The sequence below is a fragment of the Maylandia zebra genome, linkage group LG3 (genome assembly GCF_041146795.1).
Source record: "Maylandia zebra isolate NMK-2024a linkage group LG3, Mzebra_GT3a, whole genome shotgun sequence".
Lineage (NCBI taxonomy): Eukaryota > Metazoa > Chordata > Actinopteri > Cichliformes > Cichlidae > Maylandia > Maylandia zebra.
In genome coordinates, this window is record NC_135169.1 from 54,296,981 (window position 1) to 54,309,440 (window position 12,460).

General features: G+C 42.5%; 1 protein-coding gene across 1 annotated transcript in view; it reads left to right on the forward strand.

Annotated features, from left to right (window-relative positions):
- Window positions 1-12,460, forward strand: part of LOC143416825 (ribonuclease inhibitor-like) — a 240,357-nt gene that overhangs the window by 142,177 nt on the left and 85,720 nt on the right. The gene's annotated exons all lie outside the window — the stretch shown is intronic.

The window sequence follows — 12,460 nt, forward strand, 5'->3', positions numbered from 1 at the left end:
CATCATTCTCCTGAATTAGAAGAAGATGATAACTATTGCATTTGTTAAACTGATTTGCATTACATTAGACTGCTGATTTATTGTGGATGAATGATATTGTTTTATGATGCATTATACTGCTGAGTTATAAGAAATACTGTTTGCAGAAAGTCATCACCTTATTGGTCTGATTAGAAGAGAACAGAACATACTGGAGTTTTCTGCCCCATCTCAGCAGGAGCAGATAAACGGGGAGCCAAGGTCGTAGCTTAGGCGCCGTGTGAGAGAAAGGATGTGAATATTTAGGCTTTTATGATAAGGTGGAGGCACCAGAGGCTATAAGAGTTTGAGCAATGTGTAAAGGATACTGGCAAGTGGCTTTGGCACCAGAAGCGAGAGAGCTGACAGCCTTCAAAACTCCTTTTGGTATGTACCAATTTAAATTCATGCCATTTGGGCTTCAAGGTGCACCAGCGACATTCCAACGATTAATGGACCATGTACTGAGAGATGTGTCAGCATTCTCTGCAGCATATCTGGATGACGTGGTGGTGAACAGCCAGTCCTGGGAAGAGCATGTCATTCACCTACAGAAGGTGCTACACTCCATCAGAATGGCTGGACTGACTATCAATCCCAAGAAGTGCTCCATAGCCAAGAGAGAAGTGGAGTACTTGGGCTTTGTAGTTGGCTCTGGGAAGATAAAGCCGCAGGTTGGAAAGATTGAAGCAATTCAGTCCTTCCCAGTTCCGACAACAAAAAGGAAGGTGAGAGGTTTTCTGGGTCTAGTAGGCTGGTACCGGAAATTCATACCTTCTTTTGCAGAGCGATCCACTGTACTGAATGACCTCACAAAAGGCTCAGCCCCCAACAAAGTGCGTTGGACAGAAGACTGTGAGCAAGCATTCAGAGACCTCAAGGAAGCAGTTTGCACACATCCAGTTCTACACAGTCCAGACTTCAACAAGCCATTCATCTTGCAAACTGATGCTTCAGGAGTTGGCCTTGGTGCTGTCCTTCAGCAAGAGGTGGATGGTGAAAGAAGGCCTGTGGTGTTTCTGAGTCGGAAACTACTCGACAGGAAGACGAGGTATTCGACGGTGGAGAAAGAGTGCTTGGCCATGAAATGGGCTATTGAGGCCTTGAGGTATTATCTTCTGGGACGTCACTTCACTCTGGAGACTGATCATCGTCCCCTCCAGTGGTTGAACCGCATGAGGGATGCAAATGCCCGCATTGCAGGATGGTACTTGTCTTTGCAGCTTTATGACTTTACGGTCCAGTATAGGCCAGGGAAGTCAAATGTGGTTGCTGATTGTTTATCTAGGATGACAGAGGACTGAAGCACTTCGCGCTCAAGAGAGGGAGGAGGAAATGTAAGGAAGAGGACTCCCTTACTGTATTTTTTTTTTTTTTTTTGTGCCTGTCCCGTTTGGCTCTTTTGCCATCAGAATTATTGTCTAAAGGCAAAGAAAGATGCCCAACGGATTTACTTTACCAAATTGACCATCCCAGCCTTGCCGTAATGGTCCATTTGATTCACCTTTTATTGTTCATTTCATTTTCACTTACTGAATACGGGACAGACTTGACTGTATTTATTTATATTATATGTATAGCACTTTAGAGCACACCTTTCACTTTATTAAAAGCACCTTATCAAGCAATTTATGAGCATTGCACTTTAAGCATGGATTTGCACACAAGAAGTTTAAATATTTATTGACTATTTATTGGGAATTTTAAAATCAGTTGGTAGCCTTATTTCAGATCCTGCACAGCTGCTCCTCATCAAGGAATGTGGTGGTTGTCTGTCAGGAGAGAAGAATGGTGATTGAGATTGTGATTAAGGTTTACCAGTAAGGAAAACTAATGCAAACGTGTGTGTGAAATCTAGGGATAAAAGTGGTGCAAATAAGTGTTTGTAAGTTAATGATTACTCACCTTTCTTGCCTGTGTCCTCTTCAAGGTGTTTGGGCAAATGTTTCCCCTGGGGTCCAGACACCATTTAAAGGTTCCGGGAGAGACCATTGGTAAAGAGAGTGTGGTGAATCTTTTTGTGCTTGGGTTTCTGGGTTTTTATAATATTGGGTTTGGTGTAACATTAAGTGTGAAATATTTATTAATATGTAAATGTGGAAATGTATTTATGTATTTATTTATTCTAATTAATATATTGTATACTGTGGTGGAAGGTTGGGATTTAAGAATTTACCTGAGAGTGGAATAATGGTTAAGTCTGTGACAGCTGAACATATTTAAGGCTGCCAGTTGTCATTAGAGGTGGATTTTTTGTGCTGTGAAGAAGCTCGACAAGTTAATTGTTGTAAGGAGAGCCATATAGCAAATAAATACTTTGTTCCACTACACTTGCCTTGGTCTGTCTCACTGTGTTTCCAGCCGCTAAGGGCCGCCCTGTTACAAGGACAAACAGCAGCACATGTTCTCTAAATGTTTGCAGTCATTTTTAAATGACGCTGATACTACATGAGACATTTTCCACATTTATTGTCTTTGAACAGAGAATAATAAAGCCATCAAACATACACAGGCTTCTGCAAATACAAACTTCTGTGGTGCATTTGATGACCTGCAGAGGAGAACAAGTCGGGCTTTTCAGCCCTAACACAACAAGAACAGCTGTGGAACCATTGGCCATTTGCCATAGTGTAGCTGAGTCAAAACAGCCCAAGTGCTGAGAGGGAAAACATGATGATTTATGTAAAGTCATAACTGGCTGCAGCAGCTGAGCTTTGACCTGTGAGCTGCAGCTTAAGCTTCTTTTATGGTTCAGTGTTTAATGTTTAAACTGTTTATGGCTGCACACACACCCACAGTCAGGTTGTATACATATTGAAATATTATATACAGTGTGGCAGCTGACCTTTGACCTTTGACCTGCGAGCTTCAGACTCATTGCTGGTGTGAGGTGTTTACTATTGAAGCTTGCAGACACACCCACATCCTCTAATTTGTTCTCAGGGTTGTTCAGTGTGTCGGAGTTGGAGCAGAAACCTGCTGCAGGTTAATTATTGATCAAACAATATCACACAAGGTGCAGCAGCTGACCTTTGACCTTTGAGCTTCAGACTCTTTGCTGGTGTGAAGTGTTTAATGTGACTTCAGCCTGCAGACACAGAGGACTGATGAAGCAGAAGATTGTCTCTGTTTCTACACAGACCTGGTCCAGACAGCAGAGCTGCAGAGGGAAGACGTTCATGGGAAGAAGCTGAGTAAGTGCAACGTCCTCTTTGAATCCTGGATCAGGAAGTGTTTCAATAGGGTTTCTGTCTTTGACTCAGTCTGCTGTCACTTTGTTTCAGAGAGAAAAAGAGATTTCAGATTAACTGCATTATATGCTGAGTAACTAAATGCTGCTAGTCTGTGGTGTCACTCCCAGCAGCATCACGTCATTTCTTTACTCTGACCTTTAACATCAGTTAACTTAGCTAGCAGAGCAGCTAGCAGTTAGAGTATGAACTCTGTGTCAGCAGTCAGCTTGGTCCTGGTGGTCACCTGGTTTCATGTTTGCTGATGATCCAGATGTGTCCACATAATTATTTATTTCTGTAAATGTAAAGACTTTACAGATAAACAACAGCAGCCCTCTGGCTGGACTCTAACCTGTGAGTTTCCTGTGACTGAAACCACAAGCTGACATTTTCCTTCTGAAGCAGCTGAATGGATGTTTAAGTTTACCTGCATACATGGTGCAAATAAACCCGCTTTGGATGGTTTGGAGGCGGAGCCCAAAGCAGGACAGGATTCTAATGTGATTGGTCACTTTGATGAGGTGGCTGGAACTCAGGTGGTCGAGCAGGTCACCTGCTAACCAGAAGGTTGGTGGTTTAATGCCAGTCTGCATGGTGTCCTGGTGAATGTTCGACAGGAAACACTTAGACACATGGAAAAAGTACTTGTGTGAACGTACAAGTTGTGTAAAGCTTGTGTTTGAAAAATAAAGTTTATTTCTTATTATTTATTTTATAATAAAGTTTTTTCCTGTGCAGCAGTGGAAATACTGACAACTATAGCTGGATTATTTATTTGAACTCTTTTAAACCAGAGGCTTCAGACGCAGGTTCTGCAGCCTTTAATGGTAATAGTCAAAGTGTGATCGGTGAATTGTGAGCAGCAGAAAGGAGGAAAGCACTAATGCTGGCACAAGGGGCCACAAGCCAGTGTCCTCCAAGTGCCAGCCTGGGTAAATGGGGAGTGTTGCATTAGTAAGGGCCTTCTGAACTAAAGCTTTACCAAATAAAATGCGTGGATCATAATGAATAAGACTGTCATGCTACTGATGGCTGAAAGAAAAGGAAGAGGAGGAAGGAGGCATGTTAGGAGTAGGGATGGGTATCGTTTAGGTTTTATCCGATACCGGTGCCAAACCGGTACTTTTGAAACAGTGCCTGTGCTTAATCGGTGCTCGAATCAGTGATTAAAGAATGGAGAACACAAACTTTGTCCAAAAACCTCTCATGTTTTTATTTTTAGCAGTCTCTTTTTTTCTGCAAAATGATAACCAAGTTAGCCTTTTCTGTTGATACAAGATACCTCCTTTGGTTGGAACCGGTGCTTAAAGAATGGAGAACACAAACTTTGTCCTGAAACCGCTCATGTTTTGTTGTTTTTTTTTGTAAAAAGATAACAATGTTAGCCTTTTGTGCAGCTATAGGGCATATATGGTATCACTCTATCAAACAAGAAGACAGCAGCATGTAACTACAACGGTGTTTGCTTGTTCACCTTACATTAATGTAATAACGTGGTTAGCCTACTCAACGTAAATTACACACAAACAACATTAAGCTACACACGCAGAGAAGAACGGCTGCTGCTGCCGTCATCATCCTCATCATTTCTGCTCCTCTGGCAGGGCTAGGGGCCAGGACTCTCCTCTTCAGGTTCTTGGGGGATGTTGCTAACTCCGTGTCCGATAACAGGCACCACACCCGCAGTAGTTGTGCTCGGTGTGAGGTCTTGCAGGAAGCTATCAAATACGGTGCATTTCTCGGCTTTAAAAAAAAAACACTATGCGTCGCCGGGTGTTTCATGGTAAACAGACTGATTCTTATATAGCGCTTTTCTACTCTCCCAGAGTACTCAACATGCCACATTCACCCAATCACACCAGCACTTTATCTGTACTCAGTGCTTTCTAAGTACATTCACACTCCGAATGTGGAGAGCAAGTTGGGGTTAGTATCTTGCCCAAGGATACTTGGCACGAGGAGCCTGGGATCGAACCATCAGCCTTCCGACCAGTAGGTGACCAGCTCTACCTCCTGAGCTACAGCCTCCCTGTTTCACCAGATTCGAGGTGTTACCTCCTTTGCACAGTATCAGCTTAAAGCACTTGTTGCAGGCTGCTGAGTTTGCATCTTTTGCTGTGAAGTACAGCCAGACTTTGACCGCTTAGCCTTGGGCATTTTTAATCTGTCGCTCTGCTCTAAAAGAACATACGTACCGGGGCCCGCCTACTATCCTTGGAAAGGTAAAATGATTGGCTAGAATCCAAAGTGTATGACATCTCAGGAAAAAAAGCACCAAAATGTGCACTGCTTTTCAGTCTGGTTACTACCGTTTATGTCAGACCCGGTGCCATAATGACATCAGATACCGGTGCCCATCCGCAGTTAGGAGGCAATGGTAGAGAAGGAAAGACAGGAGATGGTAAATGGCCTGCATTTGTATAGCGCTTTTCTAGTCCATAGGACCCCAAAGCGCTTTACACTACATTCAGTCATCCACCCATTCACACACACATTCACACACTGGCGATAGCAAGCTACATTGTAGCCACAGCTGCCCTGGGGCGCACTGACAGAGGCGAGGCTGCCGGACACAGGCGCCACCGGGCCCTCTGACCACCACCAGTAGGCAAACACGGGGTTAGTATCTTGCCCAAGGATATTTGGCATGCAGCCAGGGTGCAGCCTGGGATCGAACCACCGACCTTCTGATTAGTGGCTGACCTGCTCTGCCACCTGAGCTACAGCCACCCAGAGTGGAGGTGATGTATCTAAATGCATCTGAACAAAGCAGAAGTGCACACCAAACTCAACGGATAGTCAAATGTAGAATCACAGAACAGAACTGCAGGCTGAGTTTGGATGTTTGTCTTTCACACCTCTCTGTGTCTCACACACACAGTGACGTCAGACACAGTCACACTCACTGTTCCATCTGCTTTGTGCACAAATTCATTACTTTCTTCCTTCAATGATCTACATACTACGTGCTGCCCAGTGAATACTTTGCAATGTATTCCATCCCCTTTCAAGGCAGAATTACCCAGTTTATTCCCCATTACAAGACAACAATCAGTCACACTCACACAGACCACGTCTGGCCCGCACTCGCTCACACGTGCGTTTACCCACCAATGAGAGCTCTATCCTCCTTACATATTGGTGGATAAACCAAACACTCAACGCCCTCAGCGGCAGAGGAAAAACCTCCTTTCGGTGGAGCAACCATCCTTAACCCTCCTTAAAAACTGGCGAAGAAACCAGACCTCCTTAGAATAATTAAAAAACTGGTGGGGAAACCAGACCTCCTTAAAAAAAATAAAGAAAAACCGGTGGAGAAACCAGGTAGCTTCTAAAACACCATCTGTTTTAGAAAACAAAACAGATGGTGAATTCTTTAGAGAATTTTCTAGAAATCTTTTTCTTTCAAAACAGAATTCAGAATATTGATCTTTGACATGGAAGCTGTTTCTACAGGATCCTGATGGACACTCAAAGCTTTCATAAAATGTTCTCATTAGTTGTTTGCAGCAGAATATCACCTGATGTGAACCAAAACAACAAAAGTGCTCTGCACATGTGTGTGAGACTACAGATTCTAGAATCAGAACTGCTGATTTCATTACTCTGAACTTTTAAAGGCAGGTTTTGTATCTGAGAGCAGGGACACTTGCTGTGTTCAGTGTGACTCGTCTCTGCAGAAGGTCAGGGCTCTGATAGTTGCAGTTAGCGGGTGACTTACTGGGCAGGTGGCTCCTGAGTGTCTGTTGGAGTCAGGGTTCATTATGGTCCTGGTTGCTACTGGAAATAAAGAAACAAAAGGAGGGTGTGTTGTTCAGGAAGTACAGACTGTAGCTCAGCAGGTAGAATTACTAACTGGAAGGTTGGAGGTTTGATCCCTGGCTGCTCCAGTCTGCACGCCACGGTATCCTTGGGCAAGATGTGGAACCCCGACTTGCTCTCCGATGCATCCATCATAGTGTCATTGTTAGAAAAAGAAGTGCTTGTGTGAATGAAGCACGCTGTATAAAATGCTGTGACTGCTCATACAGAAAAGCAGCTCATAAGAACTGGTTCATTTTCCAGATAATTCCACTATTAAGACAACAGACATTTGGGAGGCTTTCTCTGAGAGTAACACTGAAAGTCTTGCTGCTCCTCCACAAAATGAACTTCAGATTAAAGACACAGCTCAGATAAACACAACTCAAACTAATCTACACTATTTTTCTTTATTACGCAGCGTTTTTATAACTATTTCCAGATGTTTCTAAAGATGAAAACAGAATTAAACTCCAGCCTGATGCGTTTCTGAGGTTCCTGACTCTGACCGTCCCTCAAACGCCTCTCTGGGCGTTTCCTTCCGTCGCTTTTACTTTCGCTTTCGTGAATGTTGTGGCGCAGTTGATCGTCTTATTAAATTCAGTTCTTTGCATTCTTTTGGCGGCGAAGAAAAACTGGGCTCAAAGTGGTCAAACTCAAAAAATGATCTTTATTTTACATTCCCGGGAACGGAGAACTGTTAGGCGCTATCATGCACCCACAGCTCTGAAAAAAAAATCACAAGCTGCATGTGTATATATATTTCTGCTACGTCACATATAGTTTCGATCAAAACAACTCCTTACATAGTAGCAGTTGATGACAATGACAGCTGCAGAGTTTGTGTCTGATGTATTAAGTATGAAACACTGTTGGGTTAAAATCTGGTCAGAATGAATCCAGGTGCAGGTGTGTCAGTTTAGGACCACTGGACTAACATCCAAGTGCTCACAATATAAAGTGTATTCTGTAGTAACATCCTGGTGTTGCAGCAACAGTCCCACATGGAAACGTCAACACTCAAACTCAAAATCTCTTTTTGTCAACAATAAAATGACAGCAGACCAATTTGATCAAAGTTGGTAAAAAGCTTCAGAAATTAGTAAAATATTAAAAAGTGTCTGGATGCTCAATCATCCAGTAAATCCCCCAAAAGTTGATTCTGTTCATCTGGATGTTTTCAGCAGCATGGATCAGTGTGAGGACAGAGAGGAGGGAGTCCCTCCCTCTAAAAGCACTCTGTGTGGGGAACATGAGAGCCAGACCAAAGCTCAGAGGTGAGATGACCATCTCTAACTGTCCATGACTCTTCTCCATGTCACAGCTCAGCACTCACATCACTGCTCCATCATTATTCACACTCATACCTCTGTGTGTGTTGTTTTAAAGCCCAGAGCTGTGGGGCGTACCAGGCTCAGCTGGACATAACCCTGAAACTAATCCAGAGCCTGGACCTGAACCCAGCTGTGTTTCCTTAAAGAGCAACGAGTCGAAGGATGTTGTTGTAAAATTTAACAAAAGACTGTTATGTGACAAAGAGTAAGCACATTATTTTTATGAGATTGTTCATCATGTCTTTAATTTAATATTTCCAGTTTTTCCTTCCTGTCTCATGAAGCTGTGACATTTATTGTTTTTCTTTTAGGATCAATAAGAGGCCAGAATCTCCTGGACCTGAACCCAGCTGTGTTTCCTTAAAGAGCAACGACTCAAAGGATGCTGTTATAAACTTTAAAGGCTGTTCTTCTGCTGCTGAGAGGTAATGTGTGTCTAGATGTTGTTCCTGACTCTGTGTTTTTGAATAAATCCTCATGTTTAATATCAGCTCAGCTCTTTTTCACACACATTTCTATGTTGGTATGTGAAGCGGTGTGTGTTGGAGTGTTTCCACAAACACAGCAGTCAGAGTGGAAAGAGTGGATGTTGTAGGAGGTGTTTGTGTAGTGAAGAGGCTGAGTGTCTGTAGGACTCCAGCTGCTCCAGCAGGTGTCTCCTTTGTGCTTTGCTTCAAACACAGTGTAGGGAGGAGCTTCCACTCAGGTGTTTCAGGTGTTGCTGGATGGAGGAGGACAAATAGTTTGTCCCTTCAGTGACACTTCAGCAGCTCAATGTTCTGGGAGATGTTTGTCTTTATGAAGGTTTATGGATTATTGTTCTTACTTTGGTTAAACTGAGCAATACATTTTCCATCTAACATTTAAAGTAAATTTCCAGGTGAATAAAAGATCTGCAGCTGCAGCCTCTGTGATGTTTCACAGTCTGAAAGTAACAAATTCAACCAGAGTTCAAACAAAGGCTTAATATACGTGTGTGTTTGATATAATGCCAACAAGTACAAACAGGTGTTCTTACAGGTCTTAATCACAGAGCTCTGATAAGTCTGGTGACTTTCACACTCAGCAATTTTGCTGCCTTTTATTTTATATTGGCCTTTTTAAAGCCCTTCAAAGTCTCCCACATTCATACAGAGCTTTTAACACCAAACTCCTTTACAGTCCTTCTCCTCTCACACACGATCACACGACTGATTTGTCTGCAGCAGCTGTGTTACTGCTAGTATTTTATTATGTGTGTAATCTCCTCATATTGTTCCTGTGGTTTAGTTTGACTTCCTTCTGCAAACTCAGCTGCTCTGTTGCTGATACACGTCTCCATGAATATGATTGATCAGATGCTGCCAACACCATGTGTTTCATGTGAACGCTCAGCTGAAACCCTGGGTTGACTTATCGAGTTAATAACAAGCTTCACGTGACTGTGAATGCTAAAGTGAATCCAGATAAAGGAAAGAGACCCTGCTAATGTTGGACTCACTTCTTAGTGTAGATCCCAGGAGGAAGTTCAACATAGCCATTCTTTGTGCTAGCTCGACCAAACCTGAGAGCACAGTGCAGGATAATGATCATCATCTGTCTCTGTCAAGGACATTTAAAATCCACAAATAACAAACATAATTATATTTGATCATTAAAAATATGTTTTCACTTAAAAAAGCATGAGCACACTGGTGGATTACAGAAACATGAAAACTGGTTAACAGTAAAGTTAATTTAGGTGTAAACAAAGTGTCAAACATACTTAAGTAGAAGGACTGATGTTTGTGTTAAAATACCCTCTTAAAGCTGAAATACTGATTCAACTTTTTTCTCCAAAAGTTGATTCAGTTCATCTGGACGTAGCGTTTTGTGGGAGAAACATTTCGTCTCTCATCCAGGTGACTCCTTCAGTCTCAGCTGACTGCAGGATTCAATCTTATAAACAGGACATTTGCATAATGACTGAAACCAGCCCACTGAAGGAACAATGGGCTGTGAGGTCAGTTCCTTAATCTTAATTATGCAATTCTCATGACCATTGATCAACAACCACTGATCAATGGTCATGAGTACCATTCACAGAGAGTTGGGGAATGGCTGCAATCACAGCATGTAAGATGGTGACAGATGTACCCTTAGGCCCCCTCCTCAATTCAGAGATGGTCTTTCCCTTTTCACGTAAATGGCCTCCTTGACTCCGCCCTCAAACCAGCGTTCCTCCCTGTCCGGGATGTTACATCCTCATCATTGAAAGAGTGTCCACTGGCCTGTAGGTGTAAATAGACTGCAGAGTCCTGGCCTGACGAGGTGGCTCTTCTGTGTTGTAGCCAGAGGTTGTTTGGTTTCCCCGATATATAAATCCTGCCAATCGTCCTGCACTTAACAGCGTACACTATGTTACTCTGTTACTCTGATCCTTGGGGTGGACCAGTTTTTGGCGCAGCGTGTTTTGGGGTTTAAAAGCCACAGAGACCCAGTGTTTAGAAAAAATGCGACTCAGCTGCTCCGACACTCCTGACACATATGGGATAGCTACAGGTTTTCTCTTAGGCAGCGGTTGTCCTTCTCTCCTGGATCGACTGGAACTTTCTTTAGGAGCCTTTCCAGCTTTGACAAAAGTCCAGCTGGGACACATTTACGCTACGTCCAGATGAAGAGAATCAACTTTTGGAGATTTACTTTCCTGGATGATTGAGAATGCATCAAGACGTTCCTCCTAAAGTGTTATTCAGAAAAATGACAAAAACAGTTTTAAAAATAAGGATTAAAATATTAAAAACTATGTTTTTGAGTTTCCTGATGTAGCACAAAAATATATGAACATAACTGTATATAGGACAGATATTTCACGGTTCTTTTAGGCAGCACCAAAAAACAAAAAGACTATTTTAAGCTGTCTGAGGTAGTGAGTCAACATGTCACACTGGGTCAAAGGTCAGGGAGTAAAAGTGTGTTTTAAAGGAGGTTTAAAAGCAGCGAGTGAAGGAGCCTGTCGAGGTAAATCGTTCCATAACTGATCAAATTCAGTTGGTGGACCTCTGTGTGAAATCAAGCATCTGGTTCACAGAGAGGATAACCCTCACATGGGCTGTACAACATTATATAGGGAGACAAAAACAGAGATTATCGTAGCCATCGCTCTCTCGCATGGACGTGGCAGTCTTGCTGTCTGCTGCGAATCCTCCCCGTACCTCCGTGACCTCGTCTGGTATCTGCTCCCTCCTCTGTAAGAGACAGTAAAGGAAAACACGTCTCTACCCAGTCTTGAAAATCTAATCTTATCATCCATTGTTCTTCTAGGGCCTCTTCTTCTTGTGGCCTCAGCTAACTGCTAATATTTAAATGGCTAACATTAACATGTGTGCCAGCCAGGTTAACATTTATGATGACCTATGATTAATTAACTGATGTTGAACCTGGAGCTTTACTGACCTCTGAAATTCCTCCTAAAGTGTTATTCAGTGTTGTGACAGTCAGCTGCTTCAGCTGCTGCTGGGATGGGCTGTGGCAAAGAGAACAGAGAAAATCTAAATCAGAGTTTTTCTCTGAATTAAAAGCAAGGAAACAACAATATATTCTACATGGTGAAACTGATGGTTTCTGGTGTTTGGGTCTGTTTTTCTGTATTTATGCAGATAAAGTGTAAACTCAGATGAATTATACCATCAAATGTTAAAGGAAAACATCAGGATGAGTGTCTGTGAGCTGAGAAGGACGTGAAGCGAGCAGTTTATCCCAGAGCTGAAGCTGCTCTGTGTGCAGAGATGAGCTCAGATTCCTGCTGTGATTGATCAACAGTCACAGAAATGTAGACTTGTAGTTATTACTGCAGTATGGTCACAGCAGATACTGATAAACATGTATTATGAGGATGGATGATCAAGTTTCTCACTCTCTCCTTTAAATCTCAGTTTTTTTCTTCTTCACAGTTTATCTGTTAATTTATTAATGAATAACACTGAAAGAGTTTCTGTTATATTTCCCCTTGAACATCAGCTTATTAGGGCGGCATTAGGAAATAGCCCCCCTCCAAAGAATGAATAAATGAATGATGATAATAATAAAATGATTAAAAAGCAGAGCTCAGAGTGG